The sequence below is a fragment of the Mesoplodon densirostris genome, chromosome 11, assembly GCF_025265405.1.
Source record: "Mesoplodon densirostris isolate mMesDen1 chromosome 11, mMesDen1 primary haplotype, whole genome shotgun sequence".
NCBI classification, from domain to species: Eukaryota; Metazoa; Chordata; class Mammalia; order Artiodactyla; family Ziphiidae; genus Mesoplodon; species Mesoplodon densirostris.
Window position 1 is genome coordinate 50,852,099 of NC_082671.1, and position 16,117 is coordinate 50,868,215.

At 37.6% G+C, this 16,117-nt stretch overlaps 1 pseudogene; it reads left to right on the top strand.

The window, feature by feature from the left end:
- The window catches only part of LOC132499534 (olfactory receptor 8S1-like), a 38,761-nt pseudogene that overhangs the window by 2,839 nt on the left and 19,805 nt on the right, over positions 1-16,117 (top strand).

The window sequence follows — 16,117 nt, forward strand, 5'->3', positions numbered from 1 at the left end:
TGTTTGCTTTTCATTCTTTAATAATTTATAAAACGTACTACACTTCAAATGCCATAGCTCTAATTTATTTTTCTGTGTGTCAGCATAAAATTCTACTTGTGAATGTGCCATAGTTTCTAAACCATTCCCCTATGTTTAGGCTCACTCTGCTTCCATTTTTTAACCACTGCAAAAATGCTACAGTAAACATTTTTGAGTACATAACATGAAATTTACATGTCTTTATGTCTTTGGGATTGATTCCCAGAAATAGACTTGTAAAGTGTATGTATTTTTCTAATTTTAACTGATGTCAACAAATTGTTTTCTGGGTATGCTATAACACCTCACATCTCCACCAGCAAAGAGTGCCCTTTAACCCCTACTGAGCCTGCAATGTGTTATAGTTTATTACATAGTGCTATTTCATTTTTATTTCAATTTGCATTCCTCTGCCACTAGGCAATATTAACATCTTTTCACATATTAGTTGGTCCTTTGCATTTGATCTTTTGTGAAGATTATGTCCACAGCTCATTTTTTTTCAGCTTGTTTGCTGTTTTTTTTTTTTTTTTTTTTTTTTTTTGCGGTACATGGGCCTTTTTAGATACAACATCAAAGACAGGATTAATGAGAAATAATTGATAAACCAGACTTCATTGAAATTTAAAACTTCTTCTCTGTGAACAATGTCAAGAGAATGAGAAGATAGGTCATGGATTGGGAGAAAATATTTGCAAAATGCACATCAGAAAGAGTACTGTTATCCAAAATATACAAAGAAATCCCTATAACTCAACAATAAAAAAAAATGGGCCAAATACTTTGACACCTTGCAAAGAAGATATACAGATAGAAAATAAGCACATGATGAGGTGTTCTTCATCATATGTCATCAGGGAAATGCAAATTAAAACAAAAATAAGAAACCATTGGACACCCTTTAGAGTTGGCAAAATCTAAAATACAATACCAAATACTGGTAGGGATGTGGGGCAACAGGAGTTCTCATTCACTACTGGTGGGAATGTAAAATGGGATTGTCACTTTGGAAGACAGTTTGATATTTCTTATAAAACTAAAAATACTCTTACCATAATCTAGCAATCATGCTCCTTGGTATTTACTCAAAGGAGTTAAATACTTATGTCCATACAAAAACCTGCTCATGGATGTTTATAGCAGCTTTATTAACAATTCCCCAAATATGGAAGTAATCAAGATGTCCTTCAGTAGGGAAATGAATAAATTGTGGTACATCCAAACAATGGAATATTACTAAGTGCTAAAAAAAAAATAGCAAGTCATGAGAAGACATGAAGAAACCTTAAATGCATATTACTAAGTGAACGAAACCAAACTGGAAAAAGCTACATACTTTGATTTCAAATGTATGACATTCTGGAAAAGGCAAAACTGTGGAGAACAGTATAAAGGTCAGTGATTGCCAGGGACGAGGGTAGGGGAGGGATGAATAGGTAGAATACAGAGGATTTTTAGGGCAGTGAAACTACTTTGTATAATACAGATGGATACATGTCATTATGCATTTGTCCAAATCCATGGAATGTACAACACCAAGAGTAAACCTTAAGGTAAACTGTGTACTTTGGTTGTTTATGATGTGTCATTGTAGGTTCATCAGTTGTAACATTTGTATAAATTTGGTGGGTGATATTGATAGTGGAGGAGGCTATGCATGAGTGGGGGTGGGGATAAATGGAAAATCTCTGTATCTTCCTCTCAATTTTGCTGTGAACCTGAAAATACGCTAAAATATAAAGTCACAAAAGTTATTGAAATAAAGAATAAATAAGTTAAAAAATAGTCTATGTTCAAGTGTTGGAAGTCTCAATATTGTGAAGATATTAATAGTCCCCAAAGTAATAAACTGAATCTTCACCCTAAGAATGTTTTATTAATAAACAAAAGAAGAAAACAAGGATACTTTACTGTGAAATAATTATGCTATCTTCTCAATTTTGATATAAAATAGTTACAACCTTAAAATTGTAATTAAAAAACAATAACAACAACAACGTGCTTGGAACACGCTGTCTTTTGAAGTATTTTCCCCTAAAATCAAAAAGAAAAATTAAATTTATTTTTAAGAAATATGCTCATGTCTTATCATCAAAACAAGAGGGAAATATAATTTAAAAGATAAAGGAAGATGATATAATTAATCAGGAGTAAGAGATAAAGCAGGGGTTTTTGGTGCGTCGCTCACAACTCCTCAGATTTTACCTTCTTAACATTGAGGTACAGGTTGTCCTGACAGAGCCCACATTTGATCTAACATGTGTCAGAAACAAATGCTAGAACAAAATAGAAATTAAAATATTTTGAATACTCTGAGAGGCGAAGAAAGTACCTTACTTCAGTAACAATCCCAGGGACTGGGACTACCACTATTGCAAATGTTTACTCTTTCTAAGACAGCAATATTTTAAATATCACTTTCTGAGAGATGCATCCATGTGTATATATGGCTTTGGCCCAACAAATATGGCAAAACATAGGGCCAAAATTACTTCTTGACAGATTATTTTTCTCATTTGTGTCTTAGTAAACAAGTCATGTCTTTCAGGCAACAAGCAAAGAGTGACTGGTATCCTGGTTACCATAAAAGCAAAATTTGCTCCATCTGCTTACCTTCCCCCAAGGCCCCTGTATGTCTCTGTTATGGTCTTTGACAATGATAATGTAGTTCTAATCGAACAATGAATAGAGTTTATTCAGTTTGCTTGAAATAACTTATCTGGTGCTAGCACAATTGTTTCTTCTCATAATATTTTAGGTGTTTGGCTGATGCTCTGATAATCTTATGGGTTTTATTTATTCTTTACAGTATTCAACAGTGGAGCCTATGAGAGATTAAATCAACTTCTAAAGTTCAGAAATTCCACTGGATTTCATCTTAGGATACAGCTGCTAGACTTTACCTGAAACCACAGTCTTGTACAAATCCTACCCTATTCTGGATATAATGGATTCCCCTCACTTCCTTACTGATTTCTCCTGAGAGCTTTCTCCTTTAAATTATATACATATGAACACCCCTCTCAGTTTCTGGTTCTCAGGATCCCAACCTAAGACACTATCTAACCCTCAATCAATCTTTCCAACCCCACCAGAGGGCAAGTTGTTACCCGATGGGTGAGTTAGGGAGAAGAAGCATTGCTCAACCCCACCTTTCTCCTCTTTCCCATTTGTCCATAGAGAAGGTACATGCTAGTTTATTCCCTTGGTCATGTGATAAAATTAGTGGAGCAAGTTCACCCTGTTGAGACATGTATGTTAACCTGTGCTATCTATGGTGGGTTGCATAAATAAGCCTAATTCAGGGGGAGTGGTAGCTACTTACAACTCAGTAGAGCATGTATGTGTGTGTGTTCCTTATGGTCAATCAATGGGATGTCAAGCTCACTGAGTTATTCCTGAGTTTGCAAATGTTTTTGTCTGTGATTAGGCCATCCATATTTACTAGTATTTACTAATTGTTGTTTATGTAAATTAGTCTCCTGTCCTTCCACAGAGACTGAGAGCTAGGAGTACTATCTTCTTCAGTGTTTACATTTCAAAGAGATAGTTCTCAGGACCTCGAGAAAGACAGGCAAGAAGCTGAGAGAAGATTTACATTCATTTTAAAGAGGCAGAGAAAGAATTTACAATTTCAAGTTTTTTAAAGCAGATGCTCTAAGAAAAGGGAGATCAGGGCCAGCAAATGCTCTAAAAAAAGGGAGTTCAGGGACCTATATTCAGGAAAAACCTATTTAAGGTTTAGTCAAGCTGACTAAGGTTTAGTCAAAAACCTATTTAACGTTTAGTCATTAAGATTATATTTGTCAACACACATATACATGCATATAAGAAAACTAAGATAATGAGGTCAAAAATTTGCTTCTGGCTGAACTCCAAGGAATTCAAGGAATCAACTCAGCTGTATCCTGGGCTTGCATGATCAGGTACCCACCCACTGGCTATTTAAATCTAGGCGTTCTTCTGAATGGTTAGATCTGAGGAGGCTTTATTTGCGTAATACCCCTGGGAAACTATTTAGAGCAATAAGAGAAAATAGTGAAAAACAACTGTGTAATTGGTTTTGAAATGGTCTGAGTAGTTGCTCAAATATTTATATGCTGAGAATCAGAACTTTTCAAAATTGTATTTCTATGTACTTTTCTTAGGATTCAGAGCAGCCCAAGTTTATAAGAATCTAAAAAAGGATTTTGAAATCTTAGCCAGGGAGACTCCTGGCATATACACTAATGTACTTTTTTTTCCCCCTAATACTGTCATGTAGATAGACAAGAGCTTTTCTTCAGAGAAAAGAGTTGTTGCTCTTTTCCACCTGCATGGTTTATTGAGACATTCTGTTAACAGGTCAGAGCACCTAGAGGGTTCTCTCCACTGGGGAAGAGGAGAGCTAGGTCTGCCTTGCTATCTCCTGGGCCACTTATCTCTACTCTTCATCTCTTCCTCTCTGTGTCTCCTTTGCTCTGTACTTTGAGCTTTCCTGCAACTCTGCTCTTACAGTGAGATCATCCTTCCCCCATCCATCTCCGTCTCTCCCTCTTTGATCTGGTTTTTATTTCTCTATTTACGAACATGCTCTGATCTGCCCTCAGAATTAACTCTTGTCCTTTCCTTGAGAATATTGAGGGATTAAAACTAAGGCAATGAATAACAAATAAGTCTATCGTAACCAATGTATGCTGAGCACTGCACATAAGTTATATAAATAACTTCTTAAAACCATGTAAGAGAGGTGTTACTATATGCCATTTTATGGATCAGAAAATTGAGATAAGGAAGGCTTAAAGACTTTCCAAAGATCATACAACTAGTAAGAAACAGAACTAGGACTTGATGACTTGACCCCAGGTATGTCTCAGGCCATAGGAAGAGACACAGGAGAGGTTCCGAAAAACAAAATCTATTGTACTCACAGGCACTAGAAACGGTAGGCATGGCACACCACACAGGGCCATGTGGGGAAGCACCAGCACTGATGAGGAGGCAGAAGGGGAGAGAGAGAGAGAGCCTGGCCTATAGGGCCTTTACTGGGGTTTTCACTAGAAGGCAAGGTAGGGCAGGAACAGTTTGGAACTGGCTAGGTTGAATAATTTTGGGAGGCTCTGTGCTATAGGGGTGGTCCCTATTTGCCTGGTACCTGGCTCTGGGATGGTTAAGGCAGACGAATATTGTTTCCTGGCTTGTAAGGGCTACATAGAGGAGATATGGCTGTGAATTGGTTAGTGTGTATATTAAAGGCATTCTCCCTGCTAATTCCTTTGCTATCTCTAAGAATTAGCTATCCCTGGTGAGAGGCAGACTCTCCACAGCCAGAAAGTTTAAGATGTCAAAATATCACATTATACAAAAAATTAAAAATATAAACAATACACTGAGCCAGCTCCTTACTGGCAGTTCTCAAAGCATATTTTACAAGCCAATTAAACATCTTTGTCACTGAATCTGAATGAATTCTGCCAACTTGTCTACTGATTGGTTCATTGGATTATGTTCACAGGTTAATTTGGACTTGGTAGCTAACAAGGGCTTGATTGCTGGGTGAAGAAACAATAGGAGAAAAGTCTCCATCTCCCTTAAGTAATTAATTGCATCAGCCATAAGAGAGGAAGGCCAGAATGAACCAGCTGAGTCAACAAGTTTGAATAGTGATCTTGAGGCTGAGTTTGTGTCTCAGTGTCAGGTCAGAGCAAGTGAATCTGGGCAAGTTCAAGGTTAGCACAAGTTAGCTAAATCTGGTATGAGAACAGAGAATGTAGCAAGGTCTGAATATAACACTCTTAAATAGGACTTAATTATGGATCTGTAGAGGGGAATAAGTAATCATGACTCATTGAGACAGGTGCCTTTCCACAGTAGAACATCTGGGATATCTCTGGACTAACTTCCTTGTGCTCTAATTTCTAAATTTTAAAACTTTAACATCATGTGACTTTTCTAGGAGAAGAAGAAAAAATAACCCCCAAAATTCTCATCTTTATTAGTACCAAGTCTCTGGTTTCCTTGTGTCCCTCCATCCAAGGATGTTTTCCTTCACACATTCAGCCAGCACCTTCAAAAACCTCAATTTCAAACACTCTCCTACCACAGTCACCTCTCTGTCTGATTCATTTAATTTAGTGTTCCTACACCAGCCATTTTTCACATGCATTGAGAACATTAATCCTTTATGTCGACCACATTTCCATTTCATACCACTCATATCCTTACTTCTCTCATTACACAGGCAAGATTCATTCATTTAATCACCAGGGAAATTTCTTAACTCCATAACCCATCTCTCCTTTTATTACATCACATGTCTGACATAAATGCAATGACTGACTCTCCACATATACCAAACATGAGAAAAATCACATAAGAGTGACCACTGGACTCAAATTTATAACCAAAAATCTGGACTATACTTCACCACTGCAACTAATCCAAAGTAGTTATTTCAAACACCAGTCTCCCCCTGCATACCCCCACTGATGACTTTACCTTTCACCTTATTGACAATATAGAGGCTATAAATAAGAAACTCCCTTCCCTTCCAGATACAAAAACTTCCCTGTATCTTTCTCCACACTTTTTGCTTTCCTTCCTCTAACAATGGATCAAGCATCCCTATTCCCAAGGTAAACTCCTCCACTTATTCTCTGGCTCCTATTGACATTCCCCTTTCAATAAATTCAGCCCTTCCACCTACATTAGCAACTTCTCTCTGCATCTGCAAATGCTGTAATCTATCATCTATCTAAATATTTTATTAGACTGAGCAGCATCAGCTTGATCTAGAGTTGAGGGTGTAGAATATAAGAAAATAAAATATACTGTTGAGTCTAGAGAGTTAGTGAAGGTGGTTCAAAACTTGAACTTGGATCCCAGAGTCAAGAAATAATGTGTATAGAGAAAGGATTTAAGGCCCAGAGGAAACAGGCAAAAAATGAGGTTCGAAATGCTAATTTTATTCCAAGGGAAAGTTTCTTCTTTTTGAGAAACACAGCACCATCACCAAGTTCACCATCCTCAGGCTATCTGCTGACCCCCACATCCAGGCTCTGTGTTTTGTGCTATTCCTTGGGGTTTACTTCCTAACCCTGATGAAGAATCTGGTGATGCTGCTGGTGATCAGTGCTGATTCCCATTTCCACGTACCTATGTACTTCTTCCTAGAACAACTCTCCTTCCTTGACATCTGCTACTTCTCAGTCTCAGTGCCCAAGTTGCTGGAAAATCTCTTGTCTAAAAAGAAAGCAATCTCAGTAGCGGGTTGCGTGGCCCACATCTCCTTCGTTTCTGCCTCTGAGGGCATTGAATCCTTCCTGTTCCTAGCAATGGCCCATGACCACTATGTTGACATTTGTCATTCTCTGTTATTCAGTCAGGTGATGAGAAACCACCTGTGTGTGGGACTGCTGTTGGCCTAGTGGGGCCTGGGCTTTCTGGATGATCACATCAATATCTTTGGAGCTGGCAATTTAGAGTTCTGTGAGACCCACACTGTCTCCTATTGCAGTTGTGAGCTGCCCTCCCTCTTCCCTCTAGCCTGCTCCACCAATCTCACTGTCCTGGCCTGGTCTTATGTCACACATAGCCTTGGAACTGTCCTCCTCATTTTCTTCTCCTATGCTCGCATTGTGTCCACGATTCTGAGCATCAACTCCACCACAAGCAAAAACAAGGATTTCTCTGCCTGTTCCTCCTACCTCACTGTAGTATCTTGTCTAAGTCTTAGATTTTCACTTGAGCAACTGGGTAAAAATGGTGGCATCAGTTACTAAAATCAGCATGATTGGGGGAAATGCACAATAGAAGGGTGAAAATTAAGGATTTGATTTTTTGTTAGTTTGGCTGTTTGGCTAGTTGCATTTTGGCTAAACTGCTTAAGATGCTTATTAGGCATTAAAGTAGAATGTCAAGTTGTACATATTATCTTGACATTCTGGGGAGAGGTCAGGGCTAATATTTGGTGTATATGTGGTATTTAGTGATATAAGATTAACATAGAACATCTAAGGAAAATGAAGTGAAGAGGAGGTCCTGGGAATGAGATCTGGAGGAGTCCAGCATTTCTAGTTCAAGTTGAGAATGACCCAGCAAGAGAAACAGGAGCAGCAGCCATTAAATAAGTAAGTTTTTGTGTCACAAAATCCAAGGAAAGAGAATGCTACAAGGAGGATAGAGAGGTCAGGTGTGTTGGATGCCACTCAAAATTCAAATAAGAAGAAAACAGAAAAATTACCATTGGGTTTTGCAACATTTGTTTTAAAGGGGTTGACAGTATTGACAAGAGAAGTTTCAACTAGCTGGAATAAGATGAGGAGAGAATGGCAAGTGAAAAAGTACAAAGAGCAACCATAGATAAATTTACTGAGAAGTTTTGCTGTGAAGGAGATTGAGAAAATGGAGCAGTAGATTTAAGGAAAGTCAAGGGGTTTTTTTGTTTGTTTTTTCTTCTTGCTTTTGATTTTGTTTTGTTTTGTTTTGTTTTTTATTTTTTTGCGGTACGCGGGCCTCTCACTGTTGTGGCCTCTCCCGTTGCGGAGCACAGCCTCCGGACGCGCAGGCTCAGCGGCCATGGCTCACGGGCCCAGCCGCTCCGCGGCATATGGGATCCTCCCAGACCGGGGCACGAACCCGTATCCCCTGCATCGGCAGGCGGACTCTCAACCACTGCGCCACCAGGGAGGCCCCTTGATTTTGTTTTGTTTTTAAGAGGAGATACTAAAGCTTGTTTAGATGTTTGTGGAAATGGTCACATAGGTAATATAATGTCAAGATTTGGAGCAGGATGGAGGCAAAGAAACTTTAGCTGATGGAAGAGAGTTCCTGAGGAAGTTCAAACAGAGGCTGGATGGTCACTTATGGGACATGTTGTATGGGACTCATGCATCAGGTTGGAGATTGAAATAAAATGATCCATGTGATCCTTTATGCTCCATAGAATCCTGTGATTCTAAAAGTAAGGCTTATCTGTTTGCATATGTGTGAGAGAGTGTGGGTAGGAGTATATGTGCACGTAAGTGCACATTGAGGTCGAGTTTTGTCAAACCTGAGGAAGCCCCAGGCTGGTCTCTGGCTAGCAGAAGGGTTTATAGGCCCTCAGTGTCCACCCCATATCCTCCCCTTTCTCCGGACCACAATAGAGGCAGAAGTGCCAGGGGTCCAGATAACTGGCTACTGCTGTTTCCCCGTGAGTACTGATTAGTCCCCAGCTCCCTGGGGCCCTCATTACTCCCTCTCACTCTTTAAGAACCAGCCTGGCATATGAGTACCAAGTAGAGAGACAGAAAAATGATACAAGTCGCACCCTCCAGGAGCCCTCCTTAGAACCAAAAGTGATAAAGGAGGAAGAAGAAGGAAGAAATGGAGGATGGCTAAAGCTTCTTAATAGGTACTGACTCAAACCAGAGCCCATGCATACCAACACTTTAGGCTTTATCCAAAACTAAACACAAAGTGACTATTTAACTGCATTAAACACAGTTTTCAACTGGTTGGGAAAGAAAACCAGCTTTTCCTGAAGTCTAACTGAGTTCTTTGAGCACTGCACATCATTCACTCTCAAAGTGACACAGAAGGCAACGACTCAGAGAGTCTCCATGTTAGAGCGAGACTCAACAGTCCTTCTTGGTCCTTCCCATCCCACGAGATGTGAGGAATCTTACTAGGGTCCAAACCTTTCATTGCACAGCAGAGAGAACTAAGTTCAAGAAGAAGAAGCAAAAACTGCCTTGCCAAACTGGCAAAAGTAGGTCATGACAGAGCTGGGGTGAGATATTTACAAGGTTGAGCAATTTGCCACTTTATTAATCTGTAATCTGTCCTTTCCCTTCATTTATAAGATGAAGTTCAAGATTCCTTTGGGATATAATGGAGGGGGGAGCTATAACTTCAGTGGGGGGGGCAACTGAATGGAGCATTTCTGAATTATGGAGTGAGTTTGGAGTATTCTCTGGTTGAAGATTTCCTAGATAAATGCCAGGATCTTAAGCTGAAAGTAATTTGAGAGGTCATTTAGTTCAGGGCCCATCTCCAAGCAAGACCAAATCTGTAGAAATCACAGACTTAATTGCACAGCTTCTTAGAATTTTTCAGAGATAAAGCAAAATCTGTAACTCTCCTTTACATTCTTGTCACAAAACAAGATTTTTTGAAAGTGTTCATTATCTAAAAGTCTAAACACCTTGTGTCTACAAAGATTTACTCAGGAAGACCACAAAGTCTGCAACTAGGGTACGAAATGGAGAAGAAAAAAGGACATTTTTGATACCCCTTTCTTCCTACTACACAAGAGCACAGCTCCTCTTGTCTTCACTTCAAGACATTCTCTTCCCTTAAAAAGCTTCTTTCTTTCCTTTTCTACCAGGAACCTTTCAATAGCCTTCAACCTTCCCAGTGGCCTCAAGACCGTATCCTCCAGCCACATTTCCTAGACCACAAACTTGGGATTAAAGAGCTAGTAGACGGGACAGAAATAAGAATAAAGCAGAATAACTAAGAGAAAAATCAGACTACTTGAGCCAGTTCCATTCTCCAGCTGAGCATTTAAGACTCCTTCTTGAAGAAATGGCTTCTCAGACCAAGTTCAATCTTGTTAGAGAATATACAGGGTAGAAATAGAATGGTAAGAGGAAGAGGTGCATATATTTTGTTGGAATTGAGCTTAATTAATTGCTGAATTTGAAGCAAAAGGGTAGAATTTGGATTGCATATTACCCCCCATAAAGATATTTTTCATTGAAAATATAAAAAGCATATTTAAAAAAATGTAAAATCAAGACAACTGACCATTCTGGGTAGTAACCCAAACAACTCAGCTGTTTATTTTTCCACTGTTAATTCCACATAAGCCCCTATTGTGTGCATATTTTTACAAAATTTAATGAATTTATACTAATCATGTATTCTGATTTTTTACTAGATATCATGAATATATTCTTTCTGTCTCTCCTCTATAATTATCATTTTAATCATTAGATAATATTCTGTCATTTGTTTCTACAAAAATAAAGTAGCTATTCTCCAGTTATTAGATATTTTAGGTTGATCCTTGTGTCACTGTCTTGAAAATAACCCTGGAATATATATTTTCATACATAGTTTTTTCTCTTCTTTGAATCATTTGTTTAAGATAAATTTCCAAAAGAGAGAACCTAGATTTCATGTTGCCAAAATTATTGTACCAAATATAATGCTACTAATAATGTATAAGGTCATATAAGACTCAACAAATCTTGCCAGCACTGGGTATTACAATTTAAAATAGTTAATTTCCATATAAATAGATGTAGAACAGTATCATCATCTGGCTTTAATTTGCAAATAGAGTGGAGGATTCCCATATATGTTTCTAGTATATGTATAGGATTTTAGGCTACTCATGCATTCACCACTTTAATTTTGTCCGGGGAATTGCAGCAGCTCAAAACCATGGCAGAGAGAACCTGCATACAGATAGGATACAGAAAGCTTCTAGAGTCGTTCAGTGCCAGATGATGAATCCCAAAGGGTAAATACTGTAGAAGGATATGGAAAGAGGGAAATTTTTAAATATTGAGAAGACAATTAAAATAACAAAATATGTTAGGTAGAAACTGGGGAGACTACCCTGTACCCAGCAGCATGTTTAGACTAAACCAAGAAGAATCAATTGCCTTGTTAAAGATCATGAACTATGTAAGTTAGTTCTCATCAGAAAAGAGTTCTTACATTAGCAAATTACTTTTGTTTTCCAATCAATTTTACTCCATTATGGACATGTTGTTATCCCTATTTTTTCCAACAATGTAACCAATCCTTTCTGAAGTGAACTGACAAATCCAAGGTTCCCAAACTAAACCAACTGGTGTTGGAATTAGGACCAGAAACTAGACTTTAAGGCCTATTTCTATATAGTTTGTCATGTAGACCTTGGGAGATAACTCAAATGAGAAAACAGAGATTCAGATTCAGATTTTCCTCTTTGCCCAAAGTCTGACTGCCTGCACAGTAGCTGAGGCTCACGTCAAGGTCCTCTGACTCTGTACAGCCCCATTACCATCCATTCAAGAAAGCTACAGAGACCTCAAACTAGCCCCTTCCTTCAAAGAGGACACAGGCCATAGAGTGTATGTAACATCTCACTGCCAGTGCAACTTATGGTCTTACCAGTGGGGTTGCCTATGGATCATATGATTATTTATTTCATTAATTCTTTTACTTATACAATAACCAAAAATATTTTTATGATCTCCTATGTGTGGTGCATTAAAAATAAAACTAGCTTATGCAAAATCTAGCTTTGTGGTGTTTTCATACGTTTATTCTATAAACATTTACTAAGTGCCAGGCACTGTGCTAAGCTCTGAGGAGATAATGAAAAATACTGACATAGTCTCTGTCGTCACAGAACTTACTCAAAAATCAGACAGATGTGAAACAAATGCATTCAGTCACTCAGTAAATATATACTGAGCCCTTTTCACATGTTAGGCACTCTTTTATGTGCTAGAGATAGAGTAATGACCAAAACAGACAAAATCTTTGAGTTTACATTTCAGTAGAAGGGAAAATTGATAATAAATGTATTTTAAAATAGCAGGTGCTGGTAAGTGCTTTGAAGACAAAGCAGGGTAATAAGACAGAGGTAGTCTGCAGGGAGTGGGGACAGGTTGAGGGAGGATGGGAATAACTTTCTTACATACTCTAAAAAGGTTGTTTTTTGGTTTTTTTTTACAATTATAACTAGCATAATAAAAGAGAAACAAGTATACCAAAAGAAACTTACTGTGTCGGGATGGAGAGCAAGGGCTTCCCTGAGGAAATGACCCTTGAACTGAGATATGATGGTTCTTAGCAGGTTAGGAAGAAAAAGAGAAATAGAGATGATGGGTGGGTTAGTGAGTGATGGAGCTAGAGGAAGGAGTTATAGGTCACTTCCCCCTCTTTGGGACCCAGTCTCCTCACCTATAAACAGAGGGCATTGGGCCTCATGACCTCCAGTGGACCCTTCAGATCAGAGAGGCACAGGTGCATGATTGACCATGCTGAATGAGTGCAGGGATCCTTTGTGAGTTTTTCTTCCTCTCCTTTCATTAAATTTTTCTGGTATATGAAACTGTCCTAGAGCATCTTCTCTTATGAGTGGGCTCTCTCTGTGTAAGCTTGTTGATGGTTCTTTATCTCATATATTCAGCCCAAATAATTTTCCTGAACTTCAGGACTCTAGCTTCAAGTGCCTCCTGGATGTCTCATCACTGTCTCATAGGCTCATCAAACACAACATATTCAAAACTGAGTTTATCATCTTTCCCTCAAACATACTTCTTTTCCCGGGTCACCTTTTTAATCAATGGGACCCCTCAGTCATCAAGGACAGAAACCTGAATCATTTTTTATTCACTTCCTTTTACCCTATCATCTAATTGATGATGACATTCTTTTGTTTTTTTGTTTGTTTGTTTGGTTTTGGGGGTTTTTGTTTTGAGAAGTATCAATGTAAGTTCTTCTTTTTATGGTTGGTAGAATTCCCCAGCAAAGCCATCTGGTCCTGGACTTTTGTTTGCAGGGGATTTTTAAAATTACAGATTCTACTTCACTTCTAGTGATAAGCTGTTCAAATTATCTGTTTCTTCTTGATTCAGTTTTGGTGGGCTGTATGTTTCTAGAAACTTGTCCATTTCTTCCGGGTTGCCCAATTTGTTGGCATGTAATAGCTCAGAGTATTCTCTTACGGTTTTTTGTATTTTGAGTATCAGTTCGCATTTTTCCTCTTTCATTTCTTATTTTGTTTATTTTGGTCCTCTCTCTTTTCTTCTTGGTGAGCCCTGCCAGAGGTTTGTCGATTTTGTTTACCCTTTCAAAGAACCAGCTCTTGGTTTTATTGATTATTTTTCTAGTTTTTTAATCTCTATTTTATTTATTTCCTCTCTGATCTTTATTATTCCTTCCTCGTGCTGACTTTAGGTTTTGTCTTTTCTTCCTTTTCTGATTCTTTTAGGTGGTAGATTAGGTTGTTTATTTGATATTTTTTTCTTGTTTTTTGAGGAAGGCCTGTATTGCTGTGAACTTCCCTCTTAGGACTGCTTTTAGTGCATCCCATAGACTATGATCATCCCACAGAATTTGTATGGTTGTGTTCTCATTGTCATTTGTCTCAAGGTATTATTTAATATCCTCTTTGATTTCATTGTTGACCCGTTGGTTTTTTAGTAGCATGTTATTTAGTCTCCAAATAATCATTTTTTATCTCATTTCCTTTTCTGTGGTTTACTTCGAGTTTCATGCTATTTGTTCAGAAAAGATGCTTGAAATAATTTCTATCGTCTTAAATTTGTTGAGGCTTGTTTTGTGTCTATCCTAGAGAATGTTCCATACGCACTTGAAAAGAACGTGCATTCTGGTTTTTTTCTGATGTAATGTCGTGAAAATATTAATTAAGTCTAACTGTTCTATTGTGTCATTTAGGATCTCTATCTCCTTACTGATTTTCTGCCTGGAAGATTTGTCCATTGATGTCAGTGGGGTATTAAAATCTCCTACTACTATTGTATTCCTGTCAATTTCTCTCTTTATGTCTGTTAGTGTATTGATATTTCCTTTATATATTTAGGTGCTCCTATATTGGGTGCATATATGTTAACAAGTGTAGTATCCTCTTCTTGTATTGATCTTTCTATCATTCTATAGTGTCTTTCTTTATCTTTCTTTTTGGCCTTGGTTTTAAAGTCTTTTTTTTTGGTCTGATACAAGTATTGTGACCTCCATTTTCTTGTCATTTCCATTTGCATGAAATACCTTTTTCCATTCCCTCACTTTCAATCTATGTGTGTCCTTTGCCCAAAGTGGTATCTTGTAGGCAGCATATCGTAGGCTCTTATTTTTTTTAGTCCAGTCTGCCACTCTATGTCTTTTGATTAGAGCATTTAGTCCATTGGCATTTAAGGTAATTATTGATAGATATGTATTTATTGCCATCTTAAACCTTGTTTTCCAGTAGTTGTATTTCTTCTAGATGGTTTCTTTCTTTTTCTTTTTGTTTTTCCTTTTATGGTTTGATGGTTTTCTTTTGTATTATGCTTGTGTTCTCTTCTTTTTGGTTTTTGTGAATCTATTGTATGTTTTTGATTTGTGGTTACCGTTTTTCAAGTATGTCAACCCATTACTATATCTACTTGCTTTAGAATAGTAGTCATATGGGCTCAAATACATTCTAAAAAAAAAAAAAAGAAAAAGAAAACTATGTTTTTACTCACCTCCCCCGCATTTTATGATTTGATGTCCTCTTTTACATCTTCATGTTTATCCTTTTGCTGATCATTGTAGTTATCATTGCTTTCACAAGTTTTTTGTTTGTTTGTTTTTAAATCTGTGTACTGGCTTATTTAAGTGATTTACTTTCCAATCGTGGTTTTCTCTTTTCTATAGATTCTTGTTTCTTTTCTAAAGATGACCTTTCAATATTTCTTTTAAGATAGGTTTAATATTGCTGTATTCTTTTAATTTTTGCTTGTCTGAGAAATTCTTTCTCTTCCTTTCTATTCTAAATGATAAACTTGCTGGGTAAAGTATCCTAGGTTGCAGGTTTTTCCCTTTCAGGGCTTTGAATGCAACATTTCTGTATAGAATCAGCTGACAGCCTTTCAGGGCTTCCCCTATAATTAACTCTTTGTTTTTCTCTTGCTGTCTTTAGAATCCTCTCTTTAACTTTTACCATTTCAATTATAATATGTCTTCGTGTAGCTCTGTTTGGATTCACCTTGTTTGGGACCCTCTGTTCTTCCTGTACCTAGACATTTGTTTCCTTCTTTAGGTTTGGGAAGTTTTCAGCTATAATTTCTTCAAATACATTTTCTATCCCTTTTCTCTTTCTTCTCCTTCTGGGATCCCTATTATGCATAGATTGGCATGCTTTATATTATCCCATAGGTTTCATATCTTGCTTTCATTTTTTTTTGTCTTTCTGTCTGCTGTTTTGATTGGGTGATTTTCATTTTTCTGTCTCCCAGATCACTTATTTGTTCTTTTGCATTATTTAGTTTGCTATTTATTGCCTTTAGGTCAGCTTTTGTCTCAGCAAATGAGTTTTAAAATTTTAATTGGCTCCTCTTTATAGTTTCTAGTTCCCTTTTACAGC